Here is a 19,060-nt window from a genome sequence, read left to right as displayed (position 1 = left end):
GGTGGATCTGTAGCACCAATTGATTGCAGCTCCAACGCTGGCATTCTTCGACCCTACAAAACCCACAAAGATCTCCACCGACGCCATTCAACATGGAATTGGTGCGGTGCTACTTCAACAGAATGACCAATTGGACTGGTCCCAGTGGCATACGCTTCTAGAATGATGACCGCCACAGAGTGCAGGTATGCACAGATAGAGAAGGAGTGCCTGGGATTGATCACGGGTATAACAAAATTCCACCACTATGTGTATGGCCTTCCCACATTTCTATTGGAGACTGATCATAGGCCACTGGTCAACATTATCAACAAAACTCTCAATGACGTGACGCCACGCCTACAACGCATGATGATGAAGTTGATGAGGGACGACTTCACGCTGGTCTACACTCCAGGGAAAGATCTAATAATTGCTGACACCTTGACCTGAGCCATTGATGCTAACAGTACCCCTCTGGCATTCATTAACGATGTAGAAGCTCATGTACAGTTGTGCAGAGAGACACTCCCGGCAACAGACGAGAGGCTGCAGCAAATTCGTCAAGCAACATGAGAAAATGCGACCCTGCTCCAGGTCATGCACAATCTTCAGCATGGCTGTCCAAGAGGGCAGTGCCCACAATTCCAAAACATCAAAACAGAACTGTCTGTGGTGGATGGCATCGTCCTGCGGAATGACAGAATCATCATTCAACTGGCACTCCGGGCAGACATGCTCCGCAGGATTTATGAGGGGCACCTTGGTGTCAAGAAGTGCAAAGGATGAGCACGGCAATCCGTGTACTGACCCGGGATAAACGAGGATATAACAAACATGGTGCTTACATGTGACACGTGTCAAAAACATCGACTGGCACAATGCAAGGAGCCACTCCGACAGCATGAGATGGCTACGTCACCGTGGGACAAAGTTGGTATTGACTTGTTTCATTCTATGGGTCGACACTATGTTCTTCTCATCGATTATTACTCCAACATTCTGGAAGAAATGAAACTCCCGGATCTCATAATGGCGTCAGTTATCAAAGCCTGCAAGGAAACCTTCTCAAGGCATGGCATCCAACAAACGGTCATTTCCGACAATGGTCCTTGCTTTGCAGAGCATTTGACTAGCATGTGATTTTATGGTAATACGGAGGTTTTGATCTATCCCCCCTTTTGCTAAACTTTTTAATTCTCCCTTTACAATGCAGTTGTAAGTTACATTATATCACCGCAAAATACCCAAGCACATTTTTATACCTCTGGGGCGTCATTTTACCTGATGTTTGTTTTGTTACTCAATGGCAGGTAACATGTGCTACTCAATTCAGTTACAGCAAAGGCTTTCGGAAGAAGGCTCGAAGTTGTGCACCCAACCGTCTGAACTTATGAAGATGGGACTGATATAATCATTGCTCTCTGTTCTGTATTTGTGCATGCAACTAACTGTGTTTGTTCCATTTTAGTTACAGCTCTGCAACTATTTTAAAAAAGTGAAAAAGGGGATGTTGTGATCTTTACATGGGTATGTACAGAAGGGGCTGATGGGGCATGGAAAGACCACTGGGGGGGCAGCACTGGTGGGTTTAAAGGGAGAAGCAAGCAGCCCTCAAGCCTCTTTGGCTGATTAGACTATGAAGAGAACAAAGGCAGAGATTTAGCTCAGGGCTGCTAGTGTGGTCAGGCCTAGCTGTAGTGAATAAAAAAGTTGTAACCTTCTACTAGTACAGTTCTTAAAGTAAGAGCTCACGCAGTTATTTAAGTTGTGTTACTCAATAAACTTTATGTAAAACTTCTGGTCGACTTTGTTTTTACAGTTGCAGAGCTTGAATGATGAATGAACTATTGTAACCTGTCCCTGAGTCTCCTGTGGTTAGTTTGAAGAAGTCCACACCAGAACAATTTGGCATAGTCGGCAGGATATTTGCATTGGGTCTTCAGAATGGCTCTGCAAACAGGGTGAGTGTATTTTATTTACCACCCTGTTAGTGCAGCAAGCCTGCCTGAGGACGGTCCGGTTGAGTAACAACAAATCGGAGGTGTAAGTTGAGGAGACAAAGCAGTGCAGGGGTGCAGGACCCCTAAATAGGTTGAGGAGGCAGAGCCATGCAGGTGGTAAAGACAATAGCTGACGCCATACAGGGAGGCAGATTCCTAAAAGATACCGCATGTAGACAAGTTGATAAGAACCACACAGGTTCGAAAATGAACTGTTCAGAGACGGGCAATGATAAGACTGCTGCCAGGAAAAGAGGAAACGAGTATAGTCAATATCGATTGGGGAGCTGACGGCTCACTCATGAGGTTTATTGCAGAATAACACCCCAGAGTGCAGAGCATTAAAAGCAAAGACAACAATGGCTTTGGCATATGCTAGAATGCGACTGATAGACACTTTGACAGAAGAGATAGGAGCATCAGGAGCAAACAATGCCCTGGGAGCTGTAGGAGAATGTGACGGAGATTACAAGTGTATCCTTGACAGATTTTCTAACGAGCTTCTAAAAAGAAACAGCGAGTTGGAGAAAGTCGAGAATAAGTTAGCCATCGTGCACATCTGTGTGCCTTTCAACTCAGTAAAAGGTCCAAAGAGTTTAAAAAATTGATTAAAAAACTGCAGAACGGAACTGATTGCCTGTAGGAAAGAACTTTTGTCATGAGCAATCAATTACATTGGGACCAGAGGGCACACAATTGGGTGCACGGTGCTAAGAACAGCAACGGCTGTTGGACCAAAAATTGGAACAAGATATTGATTTACAGTCAGAAAATACCAGACCAAGTGAAGAGTTAGAAGTTTCAGTGGGAATTTTGTGGAAGCCACAGAGTGTCACCTCCTCTGAAGCAGACCTCTCCCCGTGTTTAGATAAAATCAAACAACCCGAGACACAGATCAGTCATCAGCAAGCAGTTCTAGCTGCTGGTTTAGCATTGGCTAAAACGCTGGCTTTGAAAGCAGACCAAAGTAGGCCAGCAGCACGGTTCAATTCCCGTACCAGCCTCCCCGAACAGGCGCCGGAATGTGGCGACTGTGGTGATGTGCATCAATATAAATGCATGTAGGCTAGCTAGACACTAGAGGGAGCACCAGAGACATCACACACACACACACTCAACCAATAGACCAGTTAGATAGGACACGACCAATGGACATTCACGATACACACAGAGGTGACACGACCACAAGAGGGCATTACACCAACCCATAGATAAAGGACACCACACACATGATCTGCCTCTTTCCAGTGGAGACAGTCAGTGAGTAGAGACACAGGGTTGATTCAATATCACTCCCACCACGTGGATTGCAGCAACTGGTTAGTCAGTCTGGGTAGCTATAGTAGGAGTAGCAGTAGTGTCGAACCCAAGTAATAGAAGTGTAAATAGTTTAATAAACGTGTTGAAGTTATCTCCACATCTGAACTTTCCTTTGTCAAGTGCACCACAAGGAAACCGCTTATGTTACACCTAGTACATAACAAATCAGCGACTAGGGGCTTTTCACAGTAACTTGATTTGAAGCCAACTTGTGACAATAAGCAATTTTCATTTCATTTAACTCTCAAAAGCAGGTCAGTTGAAAGCAGCCCCATCCCCCCTCTCCCCTGTCTGCCCTGTGTGATTGATTGAGTGCCGGCATGTGAGGTTAGTCATGACTTCTGTACTGTCATGATCCATGACCCTTCGAGTTTGTTTTCCCAGTTGAAGACAATAGTACATTATAATAATAATCTTTAATAGTGTCACAAGTAGGTTCACATTAACACTGCAGTGAAGTTACTGTGAAAATTCCCCATTCACCACACTATCACACCTGTTCGGGTACACAGAGGGAGAATTCAGAATGGCCAATTCACCTAACAAGTGCATCTTTGGGGACATGCGGGAGGAAACCGGAGCACCCAGAATAAACCCATGCAGACACGGGGAGAATATGCAGACTCCGCACAGACAGTGACCCAAGCCAGGAATCGAACCCAGGTCCCTGGCACTGTGAAGCAACAGTGCTAACTCCTGTGCTCCATGCCCCCCTTAGTTCTTGCATTTCTCTGCAATTTCCCTCTGAATTTACGCTTTGATTAAGTAACAAATAGTGGAAATTGAAATTGTTTTTTTTAGAAAGGGATAGGCAAAAATAGATAAAAGCTGAGCAAAACAGAAGAAAATACTAAATTTTTTAAAGTGAAGCAATTGCACGGCAAGTTTTCTCCACTCATTCCTCACCCCTTTAGGTTCTGCAGGAAGGTTTCAGCAGACAATTGATTTAAAAAAGAATCTCTGCTCAGCTTTTTTTAAATGTAACCTAAAATTTGACATTTTGACTCTTGGTCAGATTTTTCATGTCTTTTTTTAAAACAGGTGATGATAGTTTCTAGCTCTGAGTGAAGCCAGCAGCTTTGTGAATTAAAGCATATAGTAAAAGACTTTGAAACTACTATGCCTGCTTTTGAAATTGGAATTGATAAATATTTAGATATGTGTTGCTATTTCAAGCATTTAAAATGGAAATTACCTGGGGCGAGATTCTCCGACCCCCCACCGGGTCGGAGAATCGCCGGGGGCTGGTGTGAATCCCACACCCGCCGGTTGCCGAATTCTCCACCACCGGAGATTTGGCGGGGGCGGTAATTGCGCCGCGCCGGTTGGCGCCCCCCCCTCCCACGATTCTCCGGCCCGGATGGGCCGAAGTTCCGCCGCTAAAATGCCTGTCCCGCCGGCATAGGTTAAACCACCTACCTTACCGACGGGACAAGGCAGCGAGGGCGGGCTCCGGGGTCCTGGGGGGTGCCCCCACGGTGGCCTGGGCCGCGGTCGGGGCCCACCGATCCGCGGGCGGGCCTGTGCCGTGGGGGCACTCTTTCCCTTCCGCCTTCACCACGGTCTCCACCATGGCGGAGGAAGAAGAGACTCCCTCCACTGCGCATGCGCGGGAATGCCGTCAGCGGCCGCTGACGCTCCCGCGCATGCGCCGCCCGGAGATGTCATTTCCGCGCCAGCTGGTGGGGCACCAAAGGCCTTTTCCGCCAGCTGGCGGGGCAGAAATTCGTCCGGCGCGGGCCTAGCCCCTTAAGGTTGGGGCTTGGCCCCCAAAGGTGCGGAGCATTCCGCACCTTTGGGGCGGTGCGATGCTCGACTGATTTGCGCCGTTTTGGGCGCCAGTCGGCGGACATTGCGCCGTTTCTGGAGAATTTCGCCCCTGATGCTTAAGGGGAAGAACAAACAAGCAAAATTTGTTAATGCCTGGAATCAAACAGAGAATTGATTTCTGTTTTAAAGATATTATGAATATGCTTTAGAGCACGGTGGTGCAGTGATTAGAACATAAGAACTAGGAGCAGGAGTAGGCCATCTGGCCCCTCGAACCTGCTCCACCATTCAATGAGATCATGGCTGATCTTTTGTGGACTCAGCTCCACTTTCCGGCCCGGACACCATAACCCTTAATCCCTTTATTCTTCAAAAAATTATCTATCTTTATCTTAAAAACATTTAATGAAGGAGCCTCAACTGCTTCACTGGGCAAGGAATTCCATAGATTCACAACCCTTTGGGTGAAGAAGTTCCTCCTAAACTCAGTCCTAAATCTACTTCCCCTTATTTTGAGGCTATGCCCCCTAGTTCTGCTTTCACCCGCCAGTGGAAACAACCTGACCGCATCTATCTTATCTATTCCCTTCATAATCTTATATGTTTCTATAAGATCCCCCCTCATCCTTCTAAATTTCAACGAGTACAGTCCCAGTCTACTCAACCTCTCCCCGTAATCCAACCCCTTCAGCTCTGGGATTAACCTAGTGAATCTCCTCTGCATACCCTCCAGTGCCAGTACGTCCTTTCTCAAGTAAGGAGACCAAAACTGAACACAATACTCCAGGTGTGGCCTCATTAACACCCAATACAATTGCAGCAGAACCTCCCTAGTCTTAAACTCCATCCCTCTAGCAATGAAGGACAAAATTCCATTTGCCTTCTTAATCACCTGTTGCACCTGAAAACCAACGTTCTGCGACTCATGCACTAGCACACCCAGGTCTCTCTGCACAGCAGCGTGTTTTAATATTTTATCATTTAAATAATAATCCCGTTTGCTGTTATTCCTACCAAAATGGATAACCTCACATTTGTCAACATTGTATTCCATCTGCCAGACCCTAGCCCATTCACTTAGCCTATCCAAATCCCTCTGCAGACTTCCAGTATCCTCTGCACTTTTTGCTTTACCACTTATCTTAGTGTCGTCTGCAAACTTGGACACATTGCCCTTGGTCCCCAACTCCAAATCATCTATGTAAATTGTGAACAGTTGTGGGCCCAACACTGATCCCTGAGGGACACCACTAGCTACTGATTGCCAACCAGAGAAACACCCATTAATCCCCACTCTTTGCTTTCTATTAACTAACCAATCCTCTATCCATGCTACTACTTTCCCCTTAATGCCATGCATCTTTATCTTATGCAACAACCTTTTGTGTGGCACCTTGTCAAAGGCTTTCTGGAAATCCAGATATACCACATCCATTGGCTCCCCGTTATCTACCGCACTGTTAATGTCCTCAAAAAATTCCACTAAATTAGTTAGGCACGACCTGCCCTTTATGAACCCATGTTGCGTCTGTCCAATGGGACAATTTCCATCCAGATGCCTCGCTATTTCTTCCTTGATGATAGATTCCAGCATCTTCCCTACTACCGAAGTTAAGCTCACTGGCCTATAATTACCCGCTTTCTGCCTACCTCCTTTTTTAAACAGTGGTGTCACGTTTGCTAATTTCCAATCCGCCGGGACCACCCCAGAGTCTAGTGAATTTTGGTAAATTAGCACTAGTGCATTTGCAATTTCCCTAGCCATCTCTTTTAGCACTCTGGGATACATTCCATCAGGGCCAGGAGACTTGTCTACCTTTAGCCCCATTAGCTTGCCCATCACTACCTCCTTGGTGATATCAATCCTCTCAAGGTCCTCACCTGTCATAGCCTCATTTCCATCAGTCACTGGCATGTTATTTGTGTCTTCCACTGTAAAGACCGACCCAAAAAACCTGTTCAGTTGCTCAGCCATTTCCTCATCTCCCATTATTAAATCTCCCTTCTCATCCTCTAAAGGACCAATATTTACCTTAGCCACTCTTTTTTGTTTTATGTATTTGTAGAAACTTTTACTATCTGATTTTATATTCTGAGCAAGTTTACTCTCATAATCTATCTTACTCTTCTTTATAGCTTTTTTAGTAGCTTTCTGTTGCCCCCTAAAGATTTCCCAGTCCTCTAGTCTCCCACTGATCTTTGCTACTTTGTATGTTTTTTCCTTCAATTTGATACTCCCTTATTTCCTTAGATATCCACGGTCGATTTTCCCTCTTTTTACCGTCCTTCCTTTTTGTTGGTATAAACCTTTGCTGGGCACTGTGAAAAATCACTTGGAAGGTTCTCCACTGTTCCTCAACTGTTTCACCATAAAGTCTTTGCTCCCAGCCTACCTCAGCTAGTTCTTCTCTCATCCCATTGTAATCTCCTTTGTTTAAGCACAAAACACTAGTGCTTGATTTTACCTTCTCGCCCTCCATCTGTATTTTAAATTCCACCATATTATGATCGCACCTTCCGAGAGGATCCCTAACTATGAGATCATTAATCAATCCTGTCTCATTACACAGGACCAGATCTAGGACCGCTTGTTCCCTCGTAGGTTCCATTACATACTGTTCTAGGAAACTATCGCGGATACATTCTATACACTCCTCCTCAAGGCTGCCTTGACTGACCTGGTTAAACTAATCGACATGTAGATTAAAATCCCCCATGATAACTGCTGTACCATTTCTACATGCATCAGTTATTTCTTTGTAATGTTAACTCTGTTCCTTTCTCCGCAGGTCTCATTTTAATAATTTCATTTATTGGACTAGCTCATTGACAATGACACAAATAGTAATGAGATGTAGGACCAGGTAAGTCTTTAGATTTTCAAATTCGCTGTACTACAGGCCCTCCCAATTGAAAAATTGCATAAAGATCCCTGACATGGATCTCTGCATCTTCTTTTATTCCTTGATTGTGATCTCTGATTTAATTTTGAAGTAATATAGGAAGCAAATGCCAGTTTATGGGTGGATGTCAATAAATGGGTGCATACTAATATGATTGCCTATTATTTCCGCTAATTACAGAATTATTTCTTTAACTATTGAAATAAAGTGGGATATTCAAGGTTGCTCGACACTGAGCTCCAAAAATAAGTCTGCCTAAATGTATTAGTACTGAGATTACAATAACATTACCCGACTGCTAAAAGCATAATTAGTTTTCCTACTTGTCTATTAGAATCATAGAAATTATAGTGCAGAAGGAGACCATTCAGCCCATCGAGTCCGCACCGCACCCGCTCCCAGCATTGCTGTCTCACAGCGCCGAGGTCCCAGGTTCGATCCCGGCTCTGGGTCACTGTCTGTGTGGAGTTTGCACATTCCCCCCGTGTTTGCGTGGGTTTCACCCCCGCAACCCAAAGATGTGCAGGTTAGGCAGATTGGCTACGCTAAATTGCCCCTTAATTGGAAAAAATGAATTGAGTACTCTAAATTTATAATCAGAAATGATTATGCTTTATTTGATTGTAAAGATTCTTCAGAACTCCTGAAAATGTAATTTAAAGCAATACATGCATATTGGTATTGATGAGCATTTTAGTGAAAGTATACACTACTGAAAGTACATTTTGAATAAATGTGAGGTGATGCATTTTGGTAGATCAAATCAGGGCAGGACCTACTCAGTTAATGGTTGGGGAGAGTTACAGAACAAAGAGATCTAGGGGTACAGGTTCATAGCTCCTTGAAGTTGGAGTCGCAGGTGGACAGGGCGGTGAAGAAGGCATTCAGCATGCTAGGGTGTATTGGTCAGAATATTGAATACAGGAGCTGGGACATCTTGTTGAAGTTGTACAAGACATTGGTAAGACCACACATGGAATACTATGTTCAGTTTTGGTCCACACTATTAGAGGAAGGATACTGTTAAACTAGAAAGAATGCAAAAGAGATTTACGAGGATACTACCAGGACTTGATGGTCTGAGTTATAAGGCGAGGCTCGAAAAGCTGGAACCTTTTTCCCTGGAGCGAAGGAGGCTTTGGGATGAACTTATAGAGGTCTATAAAATACTGAGGAGCACAGATAAGGTAGATAGTCAACATCTTTTCCCAAAGGTAGAGGAGTCTAGAACTAGAGGGCATAGCTTTAAGGTGAGAGGGGAGATAAACAAAAGAGACTAGAGGGGACATTTCCTCAGACAGACGTTGGTGAGCATCTGGAATGAGCTGCGAGAGGCAGTGATAGAGGCAGGCACAATTTTTTCCTTCAAAAAATAGCTAGACAATTACATGGGCAGGGTGGGTATAGAGGGATATGAGCCAAATGCAGGCAAGTGGAACGGGCTTAGTGATAGAAACTGAGCGGCATAGACAAGCTGGACCGAAAGGCCTCTTTCCATGCTGTGAACGTCTATGACTCCATGACATCTATAGATTACTTGGAGATATTTGTCTTTGCCTTTGAATTTTTAAGAGAACTGAATTTGATAATCTGACCACCAAAAGAGACATTGGGACTGTGCAGGGGGAAATAAGCAAAGATCTTGAGACGGAAACCCCCTTTTGACTTTTTGAGAACATTCTGGAAGAATTATTGAAAAGTCCATCCTTTTAAAGACAGTGGAATCCAGGATGAAGACATTGATTGGTAAAATACAAAGCACAATCCCTGTAGACTTGAGAAACTTTCCACAAATGCAAGACGAGGATTTACAGGAGAGGGCAGAGGGATGCCACCAAACATGACAAAAGACCACTGCCTGGTTAAAAAAATTTATGAGACACGACGTCTAGCAGACAGGGAAACCTGTGAAGATGGCTTACAAATGTGAGATTCAAACAGAAGATTAAAGAGGAATTGGAACACCGATGTGAGAATAAAGAAGTGGCTTGTTATTTGTGAACAAAAATATAAGAGGGCAGCTGCACTGAAGAATGCGACTTGCTCATCTACTTAACAAACAGTGTGATATGAGTAAGAAAACATTTTTTAAATGATCAAGGCACTGACACATGCTACATAGAGAAACTGACTTCAAGGCCAAGTAAACCACAAAATCCAAGACTATCTATAGTGCAGGAGGAGGCCATTTCGCCCATCAAGTCTGCACCAACCCTCTGAAAGAGCACTCCCCCCTTGGCCTACTGCCCTGCCCAAGCCATGTAACCCCTGTTAACCTGCACATCTTTGGACACTAAGGGGCAATTTAGCATGGCTAATCCACCTAATCTGCACATCTTTGGACTGTGGGAAGAAATAGGTGCACCCAGAGGAAACTCAGGCAAGGCAGACACTGGGAGAATGTGCAAACTCCACAGAGACAGTCACCCGGAAATGAACCCGGGTCCCTGGCACTGTGAGGCAGCAGTGCTAATCACCGTGCCACCGTGCCACCTGTAAAAGGAATTTTAGATTGGGACAAAGGAAGGTTAGGGAGAAATAATATTGAATAAGAATTAACTACAAAATGGATAGAGGTGAAGGGAGAGCTTGTGAATCTTTACAATTATATGTTATCACTGCTTTTATGTGCAATTATACAGCTTCAATTATATCTAAAAATTAGTTGTGAGAAGAGGGGTGTAAATGGGAAAAGAAGTTGGCTACTTAGGCTAGGCCAAGGGCTAAAAGGAGGGGCTGTAAGGGGTGAATTAATAGGTCTAGTAAAAGGGAGAGTAGAGATTGCAGACTTCACAGCCGGCATTTCTCATTGTATTGAACAACACTCTGTGCATTTTAAAAGGGGAAGTGATATTCACACCGTGAGTGGAAAGGTCGAGGCCGAAAGACAAGGCAAGGCAAGAATCCCAAGATTAGGGTGCACTTTTTAGAGGGTACCCTGATCTCCAACTTAAATAAAAGCCTCCCCTTCACCCCCAAACACAATGGCAACATCAGGGCGACCCCACCCCCCCACCCCCCAGGGCCCCCCCACACCCCCCTGCCTGCCACAACACCAACATTGGGGCATCCCCCACCACAATACCAACATCTAGGCACCCACCATACTCTAATGTCAAGGCACCCCCTACCACAATGCCAACATCAGGGCAGTCAACCACACCACAATGCCAACATTAGGGCTCCCCTGCACATAACACTTTGTCAGCATCGCCCCCCCCCCCGCAAATCCCGCACCCTTGCAGATATCGGGGCTCTCACCTACCCCTCTCCAGAGGAATTGAGACTCTTCCCTTTCCCCCCCCACCACATGTAAGGGGAACCACTCCAATGGGGCACCACAGAGGGCCAACTCTGGCAGTGCCAACTGGGCTTACAGTGCCAGGGTGTCATGGGCTGTGCCAGGGCACTGCCCGGCCATGTTCCCTACCACCCGGGGACTATAGTTACCTCCGCGCCCTGGCCTGGTCATAATGATTGGTTTTCATTTTTCAATGTCCCGTTTGTGGGAACCAGCCAAAACGGCACTCGTGGGGTTTTCCAAGGGGACCAGAGGACCCCAGCAGCATGCCCTTTGGGCAGGGTGCTGCCCTGACACTGCTGGTGCCACCTGGATACCCTGGCAGTGCCAGACTGGCACCCTGACATTGCCACCAGGTGGTATTACTAGCCTGCAGGGGCACTGCCAAGATGCCAAGCTGGCATTTTGGTCACACGCTCAATCAGGCCAGGATTGCCCGGTGTGAGTGTTGGGTGGGTGTGGGGGGGGGGGGGGGGGTGGGGGGGGGGGGGTGGATTCTTTTGTGGGCCTCAGAGATTGGGTCGCTACAATGAGGAGTTCCGGCGAGCAGAGCTATCCACTGTAAAAAACGGGCTATGTGCCGCCTCGGCACAGCGACTGCCGGGAAACACGCAGCTGAACGCACTCGCTAGGGATTGCGAAGATTGCACCCGTTATTTTTTTTAAAGAAATTTAGAGTACCCAATTATTTTTTTCCCAATTAGGAGACAATTTAGCGTGGCCATTCCACCTACCCTGCACATCTTTGGGTTGTGGGGGTGACACCCACACAGACACGGGGAGAATGTGCAAACACCACATGGCCAACGACCCGTGACCAGAATAGAACCCGGGCCCTCGGCGGCGTGAGGTAGAAGTGCTAACCACTGCGCTACCTTAACACCCAAGGGTGTTATTTTATTGAAATTTGTGGAAAAGGGCATGAACCTGATCACATCACTGGCGGAGGCGTGGAAGATCTCAAATTGAGATCTCGACGGTGCAAATCCCTTTTTGGCACTCTCACGGATTTTTGCGGTCATTATGGAATATGTACCCGCAGCTTATGTGGCCGCTACATTGTGGCCATGTTCTATTAACATAATAGTGAGAGACAATTGACTGCCACTTGTGGATATAAAAGCAAACATTTGCCATCATTTTGTACCCTTTTTTTTAGATGTGATATTTTGTGGTTGAATACTCTTGCTAACCTGTTGTCATTATTTGATAAACATTAAGTTGAACACATACAGAACCAGAACCTAACTGCTAATCAAAGAAATAATTTAGTATTATCTATTGATAACAAAAGTTCTTCTGTAAGCTATTGTTTATTTATGGGCAGCAAGGTAGCACAGTGGTCAGCACAGTTGCTTCACAGCACCACCATCCCAGATTCGATACCCGGCTTGGTCACTGTCTGTGTGGAGTCTGCACGTTCTCCCCAAGGCTGTGTGGGTTTCCACCGGGTGCTCCGGTTTCCTCCAGTCCAAAGATGTGCAGGTTCGGTGGATTGGCCATGTTAAATTGACCTTAGTGTCCAAAAAAGGATTAGGTGGGGTTACTGGGTTACGTGGATAGGGTGGAAGCGTGGCTTTAAGTCGGGAGCTCTTTCCAAGAGCCGTTACAGACTCGATGGGCCGAATGGCCTCCTTCTGCACTGTAAGTTCTATGATTCTGTTATCTATAGTGTTCTTTCTATTTGTAAAAGAGAGACATGGCAATTTATCTTACACTTTAAGAAATTCTCCGGTATCGGCGCGATGTCTGCCGACTGGCGCCCAAAACGGCGCAAATCAGTCGGGCATCGCGCCGCCCCAAAGGTGCGGAATGCTCCGCATCTTTGGGGGCCAAGCCCCAACCTTAAGGGGCTAGGCCGGCGCCGGATGAATTTCCGCCCCGCCAGCTGGGGGAAAAGGCCTTTGGTGCCCCGCCAGCTAGCGCGGAAATGACATCTCCGGGCGGCGCATGCGCGGGAGCGTCAGCGGCCGCTGACGGCATTCCCGCGCATGCTCAGTGGAGGGAGTCTCTTCCACCTTGGGGGAACAGGACATCCCTCCTGGCCTCCACTGCATCTAGGAGCCTCCTCAAGTCAGCATCCCTGAATCTTGGGGCTGGTCTCCTTTGCGCCATTATTGCGAACTGGCTGAGGTTGGATGAGCAAGTGCAGCTTAGTTGCTCCTTGACCCTATTGGCAGGGAGCTAGCGAGCGCAGTGCCAGTGAATCAGCAGGTGGACACCGTGGCGGAGGTGGAAGGGAAGGAGTGCCCCCACGGCACAGGCCCGCCCGCGGATCGGTGGGCCCCGATCGCGGGCCAGGCTACCGTGGGGGCACCCCCCGGGGCCAGATCGCCCCTCGCTCCCCCCAGGACCCCGGAGCCCGCCCGCGCTGCCTTGTCCCGCCGGTAAGGTAGGTGGTTTAATCTACTCCGGCGGGACAGGCATTTTAACGGCGGGACTTCGGCCCATCCGGGCCGGAGAATCGCGGGGGGGGGGGGGCCGCCGACCGGCGCGGTGCGATTCCTGCCCCCGCCGGAGATTTCGGCAACTGGCGGGGGCGGGATTCACAGTGGGGGGTCGGAGAATCTCGCCCAAGATCACTGGATATCTCAAAATGCTATACGAATAATTAAATACTTTCGAAGTTTAGCCATTGCCGTAATGTCGGAAACAAAGTGCACAATCCTCCAGCCTTGTTACCCTCTCGCTCAAGCATAAACGAGACATATCTAGCGGGAGAGGTCAAAAATGAGATCCCTGTCGGGCGCCAAATAGTTTGAGATGCAACCGGCCCGCTCCTATAGGCGAAATCGGCATCTCGCCATAGTGTGGCGAGAAGCCAATTATCACCACTTAAGCCACATTTCCATACAATTAACGAGCAACCCCATATTTAGCGGCCTCCCGTCATTCAGCAACCTCCCCAGCAAGTGGTTGACCTTCATCCTGCACTACTGGCTAGTCCTCCTGGTCACACTCCTCGAGCTGACAGTTGCCGCCATCTCATCCTAGGCAGCACTGGCTGCCTTGGGGCTCACCCTCCGGGACCCTTGGGGGAACAGTACATCCCTCCTGGCCTCCACTGCATCTAGGAGCCTCCCCAAGTCAGCATCCCTGAATCTTGGGGCTGGTCTCCTTTGCGCCATTATTGCGAGCTGGCTGAGGTTGGATGAGCAAGTGCAGCTTAGTTGCTCCTTGACCCTATTGGCAGGGAGCTAGCGAGCGCAGTGCCAGTGAATCAGTTGGTGATCCTTCATTTGCGGTGAGAAGCCCGTGAGGCCTTGTTAAGTGTACCAATTAATGTTGAATTGCGGCGCCGGCCTCGTGGGGCTGAGCGCCGGGAAGCTTGCATCAATTCCCGCTCGCTACCACACTGTCTGTGTGGAGTTTGCAATTTCTACCCATGTCTGTGTGGGTTTCCTCCAGCTGCTCCGGTTTCCGATCACAGTCCAGTCAACTCTGGAATCTGGTCAAATTCTCACCAACTTCTCTTGCATATTTTTCTGGAGAATTGTGCCTAAAGCAACTAATTTGCACATAACAAACCACAATGGGATTATGGTAAAATAATCTGGTCTTTTTGGTGAAGGTGACTGAGTAGTAAAAGTTGGCCAGGGCACTGGGTCCCCCAGCTCTTCTTCAACATACTGCTATGGGATCCTGTAGATATAGAATTTACAGTACAGTAGGAAGCCATTCGGTCCATTGTGTCTGCACCTTGGAAAGAGCACCCTACTTAAGCCCACGTCTCCACTCTACCCCTGTAACCCGGTAAGCCAACCTAACCACTGTTCTCAGGCAGTTGCGGCCTTGGTTTAACATCCCATCCAAAAAATGACACCTCCGATAGTGCTGCACTCCCTCAGTACCGTACTGAAGTTTCAGCTTTGATTTTTCTGCTCAAACTCTGGAGTCTGGTCAACTTCTCACCAGAATCTTGTTACTCAGAGGTAAAAGTGCTGCCAACTGCGCCATGGCTGATACTTTCAATTGAAAATAATGTATTTTACATTGCCTAGAACCAACATTTTGAAAAATTACAAGAATTTAATAATGACGTTTAATTTAGTAATGAGTTCAATATGATCATAAAACCCTACAATGGCAAATACTTGTTCACTTATCACGACAGATTTTCTCTTGTTTCTGAAATGCTTTAGTTCCAGCAAGTCGTCAAATGTGAGGATGCTGCAATTCCCAACCAGAGCTGGGTTAACTCATCTCAGCGTGGATTTCAGTTGAGGTCTTTCTATTGGCCTCAGTACCCAGCTCTAATTGCTACCCAGTGACCTGAGATGGAATTGTAAACATGCGATGAGGGGCAAATTGGGATTGGGTTCATTTCAGATGCGCTGCACAGTTTAGTAGAGTGGTCAATACATGCCCCCTGGGCTTGCAAATGAACAATCACCATCTGCTTAAGATACTGCAGAGCTCCTAGTACCCGTGGAACTGTGCACCAGCAATGCAACCAGTCCCTTCCAGGAAAAGAGGGGCAAACTGCAATAATAAAATAGAGCCAACCTTATTATTTACAGATCATTGCATACTCAGAACAAACGTACAAATGTAAAACAGCTGCAAGGAAGATAAATGAACTCGGATCTCATCTTGGAAAAGCACGATTTGTTTGAAACAAATTCTTAAACATAGACGGTGGAATTCTCCTGTCCGCCAGCTGCGTTTTCCGGTGCGACGTGCTCCTGCCAGCAGCGGGATTCTCCATTCCCACAGCCGGCCAATGGGATTCCCCATTGTGGCCACCCCAGGCCGTCGGAGGATCCCGCTGACGGAGAATTCCACTGAGAGTTTTTATGGCACAGAAAGCCCGTTGGGTTCACACTGACTCCCTGCACAACAATCCAGTCAGTCCCATTCCCCATGTTCATTCTCTCTATTTCTACAAGTTTATTTCCCTCAAGTGTCCAAATTATTTTCTTCCGAAATTATTAATTGGTCCATTTTCACCATCCTTGTCAGCAGTGAGTTACAGGTCATTGCTACTCACTGAATATGAAAAAACGCTTTTCCACAAACTCCCCCTGTATCTTTTGCCCAAAGCCTTGAATCTATGTCCCCTAGTTCTTGCACCTTAATGGGAACAACTCTTTAGTCTACCTGATCCAAACCTGTCAGAATTTTGTACACATCTATCAGCTCTCCCCTCACATTCCTTTACTCCAAGGAGAACAAGCTCAGTTTCTCCTTCACAACGTTGTAGTTGAATATCATCATCCCTGGAACCATTCTGGCAAATCACCTCTGTACGATCTCAAAGATCTTCACACCTTTCCTAAGTGTGCTGATCAGGACTGGATACAATGGCCTTGACTCTCCGCACCCTCACGCCAAAATCACGTCAGGCGAAGGGGCGGAGAATCCGTTTCCGTGCACGAAATTGGGATTGGCGCCGGTTTTGTTATTCTCTGCCCCCAGGAAATTGGCGTCCTCATGGAGTACACCGCGCGAGTATCCATTGTCCCAGGCCATTGCCTGAGGCCTGCCCCGTTATTCTCCGTCCCCGACCGGCCGAATTCCTGACGGCGTGGACCACTCATGGTCCCACTGTCCGTGATAATCGTGAGACGGCTGCGGACTCAGTCTGGGGCTGCCACAGTCGGGGGGAGGGCCGATTGGAGGGCAAGGAGGGCATCATTCAGGACTGGGGCCGATGTGTGCGGGCGGTCCAGGGCGGGCGAGCGGCCGATGCGTGGCACTATTTCAGCGGTCCAGGTCCAGGCTGAGTCTGCCATGGAGCACGGCACGGCCACTGGAGGCCACCGCTGTGCGCATGCTCAGCCTCTGACCCGGAAGTGCAACTGGAGCTGCGAGCTCTGCGACAGCTGCCTGCTAGCCCCCTGCAAGATGGTGAATCTGTGGCCTTTTGATGCCAGTTGTCCTGGCATTAAAGACACGGGCTGGATTCTCTGCAGCCCCACGCCAAAATCGCATTTGCCGCGGGAGCAGAGAATCAACTTCCACGCCGAAATAGGCGCTGGTCCAGTGATTCTCCGGGACCCGGAAATCGCCGTGTTCACGGAGTACTCCGTGCGGCTAGGGGGCCATTGCCAGAGGCCTGCCCAGTGATCCTCCGTTCCCAACCAGCTGAGATCCCGAAGGCGTAGTTCTAACCATTTATTGACGTTCGGGAACCTTGAGTGCCGGCAGCGAACTCAGTCCACGGCCGTCCTGGTGGAGGACGGGGGGTATCGGGAACTGTGGAGGTCCTTGTAGGCAGCCGGGAGACAGAACTGGCCAGTTGGATCTTCCGGCGCGCGGCCGATCGGGGGGGCCTACATTTTCCAGCTGCCTCTGCGGTCCAAGTCCGTCATGGCGGCCGGCATGGAGGACTCGAAAGTGGAAGTGTGGGGGCCCGCATCCACAGCTAAAGCTGCGTGAATAACTTTTGGTCCATGCTAGCCCTCTGCAGGTGAGTGAATTAGCTTATCTATTTGTTAGGAAACTCCAGAATGAAACACCAGGGGCGAAATTCTCACCCAACGGCGGGATGTCCGCCGACTGGCGCCAAAGACGGCGCCAATCAGACGGGCATCGCGCCGGCCCAAAGGTGCGGAATGCTCCGCATCTTTGGGGGCCGAGCCCCAACATTGAGGGGCTAGGCCGACGCCGGAGGGATTTCCGCCCCGCCAGCTGGCGGAAATGGCGTTTGTTGCCCCGCCAGCTGGCACGGAAATGCGGCGCATGCGCGGGAGCGTCAGCGGCTACTGTCAGTTTCCCGGCGCATGCGCGGGAGCGTCAGCGGCCGCTGTCAGTTTCCCGCGCATGCGCAGTGGGGAGAGTCTCTTCCGCCTCCGCCATGGTGGAGGCCGTGGCGGAGGCGGAAGGGAAAGAGTGCCCCCACGGCACAGGCCCGCCCGCGGATCGGTGGGCCCCGATCGCGGGCCAGGCCACCGTGGGGGCACCCCCCAGGGTCAGATCGCCCCGCGCCCCCCCCAGGACCCCGGAGCCCGCCCACGCCGCCTGGTCCCGCCGGTAAATACCAGCTTTGATTTACGCCGGCGGGACAGGCAATTTCTGGGCGGGACTTCGGCCCATTCGGGCCGGAGAATCCAGCGGGGGGTCCCGCCAACCGGCGCGGCCCGATTCCCGCCCCCGCCCAATCTCCGGTACCGGAGACTTCGGCGGGGGCGGGGGCGGGATTCACGGCGGCCAACGGCCATTCTCCGACCCGGCGGGGGGTCGGAGAATGACGCCCCAGTGTTTTTACGGCAGTGTGGGGACATAGTCCCATTTTGGGAGAATCAGCCCCACAGTTTTCATGACGGCGTGCGGACATAGTTCCAAAAACGGAGAATCCAGCCCAAAACTCTCATTGTGGCCTAACCTGAGTTTTATAAAGGTTCAACATAACATACCTGCTTCTTTTTGTATTCAATACCTTTACTTATGAAGTCCAAGATTCCATGTGCTTTGCTAAATGTTGTCTGAATTTGTCCTGCCACCTTAAAAAATCCATGCACATGAATTCCTTGATCTCTCTGTCACAGAACTGTGACAGAGAACTGTGCCATTGAGGATATATATTTATTTACATTGCCTTTCCTAATGCTGCTGTTATTTGTCTGTCCATGCAACTAGACTATTTATGTTTTGTTGAAGTCGCTTGGTACTGTCTACACTGTCCGCCACTTCTCCAAATTTTAGACTATGCTCCAATATCTAACCCATTTATATCAAAAAAAGCAGTGATCCTAGCATTGGCCCTTGGGAAAAGCTACGGTCTACCATCCTCAGCATTCATGCATAATGAGACTTGGCTGAGAGCCCAGACGCTCAGAAAA

The 19,060-nt window shown here is 48.5% G+C and overlaps 1 long non-coding RNA gene across 3 annotated transcripts in view; it reads right to left on the bottom strand.

Moving 5' to 3' along the window:
- Window positions 1–19,060, bottom strand: part of LOC140421159 (uncharacterized) — a 1,249,163-nt gene that overhangs the window by 758,378 nt on the left and 471,725 nt on the right. Inside the window, exon 1 of one of the 3 annotated variants that reach the window (XR_011946679.1) lies at window positions 18,635–18,853. The exons of the other annotated variants lie outside the window; for them this stretch is intronic. This is a non-coding gene — a long non-coding RNA (uncharacterized lncRNA). Of the gene's footprint in view, window positions 1–18,634; window positions 18,854–19,060 lie in introns of those variants that run through there. 3 annotated transcript variants of the gene reach the window in all.

This window comes from Scyliorhinus torazame, chromosome 5 (assembly GCF_047496885.1).
Source record: "Scyliorhinus torazame isolate Kashiwa2021f chromosome 5, sScyTor2.1, whole genome shotgun sequence".
In the NCBI taxonomy this organism is placed as follows: Eukaryota; Metazoa; Chordata; class Chondrichthyes; order Carcharhiniformes; family Scyliorhinidae; genus Scyliorhinus; species Scyliorhinus torazame.
The sequence above is the reverse complement of the archived record's forward strand: the minus strand, read 5'-3'. Positions and strand labels throughout refer to the sequence as shown.